Genomic DNA, 9,192 nt, shown 5'->3' with positions numbered 1-9,192 from the left:
TGCAAATTTTGTAAAAATTGTTATGTATTGAGGCTACCAAAAGTCTCAATAGTTTCCAAAAAAAAATAGAAATTAAGTAGGTAATCTGTCTATGGAGTATTAAGTTTAAGGAGCAATGAAAAGAAACAACTTTTTTTTTAAATAACAAATACAAATATATCTTCCCCCAAACAACACTCTTTAGAAACTATCTGACCAAAACAAAAATAACTACAGAATATTTTTTAAACTACAATAGTTAAAACAATAGTTTCAAAGTTAAGAAAGAAAAGAGATTAAAAATAAATAGTAATTTAGGGAAGAATACCAGAAAACTTAAAGAAAGAGCTGAAGCGAATATGTATCTTTTAAACAAACAAACAAAAAAAAAAAAACCAGAATAAATTTAACAAAGCAGACTTAACCAAGAGAAAAAGAGCAATAATGGAAATAGCAAATAGATCTACATAGGGCTTCCCTGGTGGCTCAACTGGTAAAGAATCTGCCTGCAATGCAGGAGACCTGAATTCGATCCCTGGTTTGGGAAGATACCCTAGAGGAGGTCATGGCAACCCACTCCAGTATTCTTACCTGGAGATGGACAGAGGAGCCTGGTGGGCTACAGTCCATGGAATCGCAAAGAGTCAGGCACAACTGAGCAACTAACCACACACAGCATACCACACACAGGAATGGTATGGAGGATGTTAACAGGAGACGCAATTTAAAATGATAAAAAAATGTTAGTTAATGATAATATTAGAAAATTCTAGTGAAATATAAGCTTGTCTTTAAAAGCAATTTAAAATGATAAGAAAATATGTTAGTTAATGATAATATTAGAAAATTCTAGTGAAATATAAGCTTGTCTTTAAAAAGTGAGTCACTAATTGACTCAAGAAAGAATCCAGGATGGGGAACACATGTATACCTGTGGCGGATTCATTTTGATATTTGGCAAAACTAATACAATTATGTAAAGTTTAAAAATAAAATAAAATTAAAAAAAGAAAGAAAGAAAGAAAGAATCCAAATCACATAGGCATACAACCACAGATGACATGAAAAAGGCATAAAAGAAATACTGGCTCTGAAACCAATGAAGGAGACATGGATTAGATCCATAGGTCAGGAAGATCCTCTGCAGAAGGGAATGGCTACCCACTCCAGTATTTTTGCCTGGAGAATCCCATCAACAAAGGAGCCAGCCTGATGGGATTACAAAGAAGAAAGGAGTCCATGGGGTCTCAAAGAGTAGGATACAACTTAGCAACTAACACTTTCACTTTCAGGAAGAACAGAAAGATATAGATAGCTACATAATTTGTTTTTTAAAGCTAACTTAGCTCTGATACTCAAACAGAATAAAAAGTCAATCCCTTTTTGATACATTAAAACATCTGAAGTAAATTCCTAGCTAACTAAATTCAAGAGTATGTTAAAAATCAACCAAGCAAGATTTATCTCTGGAATTCACAGATCCATTAAGTAGATTCAAAAAAAAAAAAAAAATAGTAGGGGATAGATAATAGATACATACTGAAAGAGATTTTGCTACAAACTATTCTTATTTTTTTAAAGATTAGAGAACTAGAAGTTGAAAACTTTCTAAACATTATCAAATCATCAAAGAAGGAAGCCACTATCACATTTCAGGATAAAATATTACAGGCAGTCCCATTAAAATCAGGAGCAAAGCAAAAATCCCTGCTATAAGTGTTATTGTAAAAATTATACATTGAGTTTATACCAATGAAATAAAATATGAAACAAAATATAAAATATGAACTAAACATTGGAAATATAGGAGATTAAATTATTATGGCTATTGATAATGTACAGGCCAAAAATTAAAATCATGTTTCAAATAAACCTCTTGGAACTAATAAGCTTAGTAAATTAGTCAGAATAGGGAAAAGTATATTTTTGTATCACTGGCTCTCCCATATCCCCAACAATCCCCAGTCAGAAAATATAATGGAAAATTATCCATTAGACTCACACTAAATTCTGGATATTCAACCTCAGTTGCAACCTCCAAACTTCTGAAGAATCCTATTCTCATGGCCCACTTCCTCTCCCATTATGATTGTCCCCACCCCCCCCCCACCCCCCACCCTGCCTACTCCTCCTCCAGCTGAGCAGGTAACTGCCCCAACTTCATGAGAGGGAAACCCTTCCAGCTTCCTCCATTCATCCAACCCACTTCCTCCATTCATCTAACCCACTTACCTGCCTCTGGCCCCAACTTCTTCTTTCTTTCCCATAAAATGCTAGTAATCTTACCCTTCTTATCAGAAGCTAAACCTTCATCTGTCCTTACATCCTATCACTTCCTGCCTTTTAGAAAACCTTACATTATAAACGATCCCTTCTTTCTATTATACCATTAATTTCTCCTTCCTTCTGTTTCTCTATTGCCATTTAAATATGAGAAAATCTCTCCCATCTTTCCACATTCCCTGCTCCTTCTTTTCTGGTTCCAATTCCTTTTCCCCTCCACAGCTTTTTCTCCATTTAAATAAGTCTGGAAACGTTATTTATGCCTATCAACAGGAACATCTATTCAATGAGCAAATTGGATCATGTAATTTCTCTCTTTAAAACTCCTTCCTGGAATGTCCTCTCAAGACCCCAAACCTTCAGCCAGTTAACTCTTCAACTCTCAGATCACATGGCGCTGCCTCATGTAGTGTGATCAACACTAAGACTTGAATACAAGGAGAAATAATATGTTCCAAGAATAGACTACCAAATACTAAGTAGAGGGAAATTTTTCTAAAATAACTTGTGAGTATAACACAAGTCCAATTAAAATACCAGTAGAAAGGTCCATCTAGTCAAGGCTATGGTTTTTCCAGTGGTCATGTATGGATGTGAGAGTTGGACTGTGAAGAAAGCTGAGTGCTGAAGAATTGATGCTTTTGAACTGTGGTGTTGGAGAAGACTCTTGAGAGTCCTTTGGACTGCAAGGAGGTCCAACCAGTCCATCCAAAAGGAGATCAGTCCTGGGTGTTCATTGGAAGAACTGATGCTAAAGCTGAAACTCCAATACTTTGGCCACCTGATGCAAAGAGTTGACTCATTGGAAAAGACCCTGATGCTGGGAAGGACTGGGGACAGGAGGAGAAGGGGACGACAGAGGATGAGATAGCTGGATGGCATCACCAACTTGATGGACAAGAGTTTGGGTGAACTCCAGGAGTTGGTGATGGACAGGGAGCCCTGGCATGCTGCGATTCATGGGGTAGCAAAGAGTCAGACACGACTGAGTGACTGGACTGAACTGAACTGAGAAAGCAGCACCGACACTAAAGCTAACAATGGTAGCACAAAATGATAAAAGAAACTCACTTTTAATAAAGTTAAAATTCTTTAATAAAGTTGTAGAAAATAAGATCCTCTCTTTTAATGAAAATAATGTACTATGATCTAAGATGATTTAGGAAAAGAAAGGAAAACATTTCAATATTGGGAGCTGATTTAATAAATTTATCTCACCAACTGAATAAAGGAGAAATATTTATATGTTGATCACTGGTTAAGAGGCATTTGATAAAAGTTATGCTTTATTCATAATAAACTCTCAACCTAGAGACAATATCAAATGCAATGTAAATATTAAAATCAAGACAAAAATGACTGTTGTCTTATCTAGTATAGAGGAACAATGCAACAAGGCCAAAAGAAAAGAAGGTCATAAATACTGTAGAAAAAGATAAATTTTCTATTACCTATTAATAATAGGGGTGTCTCTCTGTAAGGTCAACGAGAGTCAACTGAGTTGGTTCTCATAAAGAGATCAATACCTTTATGAACTACCATTATATTCAGTGCAAAGATTTAAAAGATTCATTCTGAATGGAACCAAATATATAGAATATTTAAGAATAAACTTATCAAGTAATGTGCTAGAGGGGCTTCCCTGGTGGCTCAGTGGCAAAGAATCTGCCTGTCAGGAGACGAGGATTCAATCCCTAGGTCAAGAAGATTCCCTGGAAAAGGAAATGGCAACCCACTCCAGTATTCTTGCCTGGGAAATCCCATGGACAGAGGAGCCTGGCAGGCTACAGTCTGTGGGGTTGTAAAAGAGTCAGACATGATTTAGCAACTAAACAACAGCAACAAATGTACTAGAGTTACATATATTTTTAAGACTACAAACAATTTTACTGCAAGACATAATAGAAGATTTGAAATAATGTAAAGATATATCATACACCTGAAAGCTTTCATAATATCAAAATATCAATTCCTTTCTAAACAAAATCTCACACAAAAATAATTGGCAAGAGCAAAACAGGCTTCTAAAGTTACCTAAAATACATTTAACAATGAGAATAGCTAAATATTTTTGAAAAATAAAAATGAGAAGCAGACCTTCCCCTGCCAGAATTTAAAACATATTATGTGTGCATGCATACTAAGTCACTTCAGTCATTTCCAACTCTTTGTGACCCCATGGACCGTAGCCCAGCAGGCTCCTCTGTCCATGGGATTCTCCAGGCAAGAATACTGGTGTGGGTTGCCATTTCCTTCTCCAAAACATATTATAGAATAAAAAAGTAAATAAATCATAGCAGAACCAGCATAGAAGTGGTTTTTAAAAACTCAATGAACTTTTGTAGAACATTTATAAGATTTTAGTATATGATAAATTTCCTACTTCAAAGCCATTAAGAAATGATAGTTTATTTAATAAATAATATTGAAATATCTAGCTACTTATTTGAAAAAAGAGATCATTTCCATAAAACAAAATCATATAAAGTCCAGAGATTTAAATGTTTAAAAAGTATTTTACGAATATATAAAATTGAAGTGTAGACATTTTCTAAGCAAAAACTTTATGAAACAAAATATTGAAAAATAAATACCTAAAGTTAAAAACGTCCATATATTTTGAAAACAAAAACAAGCATAAAGAAAAGAAACAAACTAACAAGAAAGAAATACTTGTAATATTTATTACAGGAAAGAGTATTTTTCTATCAAAAGAGAAGTAACTTACAAATCAATGAAAAGATGAACAATGCCATAGGAAAGGGAAAAGGAATATAAATTGACAGGATAAATATATATCCAAATAAATATATATATATAAATAAATAAATATTTAAAATATTCAACATAATACACAATGAAAGGACCTATTTGATATAGCTTTTATATTTCAATATAGCATATTAAATTGGCAAAAACCTGTATAAATTATAATAATCGATTGTGATAAAGATGTGGTAAGACAAACGTTTAATTACAAAATTATAGTAATTTGGTGACTTGATATCAGTCCTCTCAAAATTTGTTTTTACACTGTATATCATAAAATCTTGACACCTTTTAAGGAAATAATATAAAATTTGGGAAAACTTTATTTATTGTTTATGTATAGAAAGTGAAGTTGCTCAGTCGTGTCCGACTCTTTGTGACCCCATGGGCTGTAGCCTACCAGGCTCATCTGTCTTGGGATTTTTCCAGGCAATAGTACTGGAGTGGATTGCCATTTCCTTCTCCAGGAGATCTTCCAACCCAGGGATCAAACATGGGTCTCCTGCATTGTAGACAGACACTTTACTGTCTGAGCCACCAGGGAAGTTTTATTACATTATTTTTATTATTGAAAAATGTTAGCAATCATGACCAATTACAATGGAATGTTTAAATACATATGAAACATCCACCATGTATCCATTGAAATTCACATTTTTGAGAAATGTGCAGTAATATACTGATGTACCAGTTGAAAATGTTTTAGTTCAAGTGGCAGAATGCGACTCTATTAATAATCACCATATTAGAAGGAACCTGGGCTATCTTACAGAGTCAAAATAAAAGCTGAACAAGGAAGCTTCAGGAAGGACCCAAGCAATGATTGCCCAGAGGTCCTTAGCAGCAGGATCTCCCAAATCTCATGTGAGCACAACTATCAGAAGTATCTAAGACTGACACTTTCCATCTCTGAATGGTCCAGGCAGTTCTCATGAGAGGATCTGGTTTGTTCCTCTTTGGTTAGTTTTTCTCTTTGCTTGACTCAATCAGTCAGGCAAAGATTTAGGTTAGAAACTTTTATAAAAAGAGAGCCTCTCCAATTTGTGTCTACTACAACCTATGTAATTTTTCAAGACAGAGTCCAAAAGTGTGTTGGCTTTGTTTTACGTGGGTGTATATGTAAGACTGGGCTTCCCAAGTGGTGCTAGTGGTAAAGAACCCACCTGCCAGTTCCATCCCTGTGTTGGAAGATCCCCTGGAGGAGGGTATGGCATCCAACTCCAGCATTCTTGCCTGGAAAATCCCATGGTCAGAGGATCATCGCATGCATCTTCATTTTGCTAAAATCCTTACATTCTGGGAGTTGGAGGATAATAAGAAAATTGAAGGGAAAGTCTAAGAAAATGGCAGATAATCCCTTCTTGAGAAACTGAAAGCTTGATGTGTGCGTCCTGTTGTCTCCAGTATCCTTATAGCCTGATTTCTCCAGATCGAACTGAAGAAAATAAAGGAAGGTTGGGGCGGTGGTGGGGTCGGGGCACCAACTCATTAGGACTTTCCTGGAAGTCACAGTCAGCAAGAGGACCCAGAAACATCCTCATCAATATTTTTGTCAGAGTGGGCATGCACCACCAGATGGCGTCAGACCTCATTTGGGACAAGATGGGATTTGAGTAAACAAGATTGGACTTCCAGAATATTAGGTGGGCTAGTTACATAAGCTTGCTCAGACCATTCTGCATGTTTGATTTTTATTACATTAGAGTGAGTCCTACTGCATTATTTTTCTGAATTTTTAAAAATTATGTTTTATTAATTTTTTAAATAGATGATTCACTCACTTAATTCAGATCACCAGTGAAATGATGATGTAGACAATGTTCAGCAATCTGCTAACATCACCGAAAGAAAGACAATTTGACATTTTCTATCTTGTGATGGAAGAATTGTACACCATACATAAAGTTTTCCTATCAAAATATCATACCTGCATCTGCTCCAGATCTAACTTGCCTGGATCACGATATGTACAAACCAACTAAAAAATAAAATTGATGAAAAAATAATGAGGACACGTGGAACACTATTTTATGATATTTGAAATTACTGTTAAAATGTTAATATATAAAAAGAGTATATTGTTTATATTTTTAATGTGTTCATATATTTAAAAGATAAATGCTAAGTATTTGTGGATAAAATTGTATGATGTCTAGAGTTTGCTTGATAATAATCCAGTTGTGACTGAGAGTATAGATAAAACATGATCGGCCATTAACTAACTGAGAAAGTTAAAAGTTGGATAATGGATATACGAGGATTCACTATCCTATTCTATTTTTTGTTTTAAAATTTCTGTAATTAAAAAGCCAAAAAAAAGCTAGAAAGTTTCCATTCTATTCTCCAATCCCAAGTTCCAAATTCTCCCTATATAATAACTATTTGTAGCTTCTTGTGCATCCTTACAGTTTTTATGCAATCAATTCTTTTAATAAATAGAAAAGCATTTGTATTTCCCTAGTGGTCCAGTGGTTAAGATTCCAGGCTTCCACTGCTGGGGGCACAGTTTCAATCCCTGATTAGGAAAGTTCTGCATGTGGTGAGGTATGGCCAAAAAAAAGAAAGAAAGAAAAACAAACAAACAAACAGAAAAACACATTAAAACATATTTTTTAAAAAGACAGATTTCTTGGGACGTATCTGACTTTCAGCCTATCCGTTGACAGTTATCTGAGTTCATTCCATGAGACTGATGTTCATTTCCTTTCTGACTTCCATGGACACAGCACCGAATCCCTGGGACCAGGGTAAATGCTTGAAAATAATGACAGCAGAATCATTCCTGGTGACTGTTTCCATGGGAATGGGAATGAGTCAGTGGCAGAACACTCTTAAATTTCAGCCTGAGGGTCACAGAAGGCCATTCCATTTCAAAGGGTTGTGGCTGTTTACAGCTTTTATGTTTGGGGGGATGAAAAAATATCAAACATAAATTTATTTTATTGAAGAACATTACCTAATCCTATGTGTGAAAACTCAGCCATTATTCAGGCAGATCTGATGAGCATTCTGCCTACATCTAGGTCTGGTTGTGAGTGGCTGCAGACACCAACATCTTTGATGTGACTGTGATTGTTCTGCAAGTCTGCTAGTCCCTAGTATTTTAAAGTGAAGGATAGATTTATGAGGGTCTTGAAGAGTACTGGTTTACAACCTTGTGTGTTACTGAGTAGGTTTTCTGTGGGCTGATTGGATTGCAATGAATGTAAAGCTGAAAAACTGGGATTGACTCAAATTAATTTTTGACAAGAAGCAATACAAAAAGACTTTGGGGAAAGATCACAGTGCCATAAATTCTCAAATGGAAATAAGTTTTGAGAGAAGCTATTTAAGGATGCTGCAAATAATTTAAATAATTATGCTCAATCCAAAAGCTGTTTGTACATCTGTCTTTTTATTGTTTAATAATACTAGACTGTGGTTGCAGAACAATACGTGGTCTCTTCCTTATGCACAACCAGCAGTGTGAATCTTGGCAATATATCATCTGGGAAAATTGTTTTTTGGGTGATGAATTGCCAGGTTAAGAGTATTATTTTCCTGCTCTCATGCCGTCATTATCAGAGCATTTTAGAAAATATGTTTTTTATATGATACAGGGCACTGTTGTGATAAGAACTAATATAACACTAAACCAACAGCTTAAGAAAGCCAATGTGTGATATTATAACTTTAGATGAATATTCCAGGGTAATATACAGGCAATGTAAATAATATTAATAACATCTTTTTTTAAAAAACTGTGCAATTAACTCCTTCTTCTATAAGTGAAACACAAGCATAGGCATGAGATGAAGGGGTGTTTTTTGCTACTTTGTTTAAATAAATAAAGGATAAATGAGCTTTGTGTGTACTGCCAGAAGACAGTAAAATTAATTCCACTTTCTTGGCTTTGGAAGTTGTGTATGTATGTGTTTTGAGAGAGGGGGCAAAGAAAGTGATGCTGCTTTAATGGGAAATCATTTTCTTGCTGCAGTTGAAAGCAGTAAGTAATCAAGTTCCGCAGTGACTGTTCGTGTAGGTAAACTTCAGAACCTCCTTAGAGGCGTGAGATGTTTAAAACTAATTAACAGTTATTAATATTGAAAATTCCCCAGACATTAAAAATATTTTCTTGTAGAAACTTGTAGTGAAGATATGTGTCGAGGTAGAGTTCAGTCC

General features: G+C 35.0%; 1 long non-coding RNA gene across 1 annotated transcript; it reads right to left on the bottom strand.

The window, feature by feature from the left end:
- Positions 1–4,012: 4,012 nt before the first annotated feature.
- LOC129619410 (uncharacterized) lies at positions 4,013–8,121 on the bottom strand. Its single transcript, XR_008697868.1, has 3 exons — positions 7,988–8,121; positions 6,959–7,009; positions 4,013–4,053 (listed from the first exon to the last, which is right to left on the bottom strand). It is a non-coding gene; the product is annotated as an uncharacterized LOC129619410 (long non-coding RNA).
- Between the last annotated feature and the right edge of the window lie 1,071 nt (positions 8,122–9,192).

Source organism: Bubalus kerabau, chromosome 9 (assembly GCF_029407905.1).
Source record: "Bubalus kerabau isolate K-KA32 ecotype Philippines breed swamp buffalo chromosome 9, PCC_UOA_SB_1v2, whole genome shotgun sequence".
NCBI classification, from domain to species: domain Eukaryota; kingdom Metazoa; phylum Chordata; class Mammalia; order Artiodactyla; family Bovidae; genus Bubalus; species Bubalus kerabau.
The sequence above is the reverse complement of the archived record's forward strand: the minus strand, read 5'-3'. Positions and strand labels throughout refer to the sequence as shown.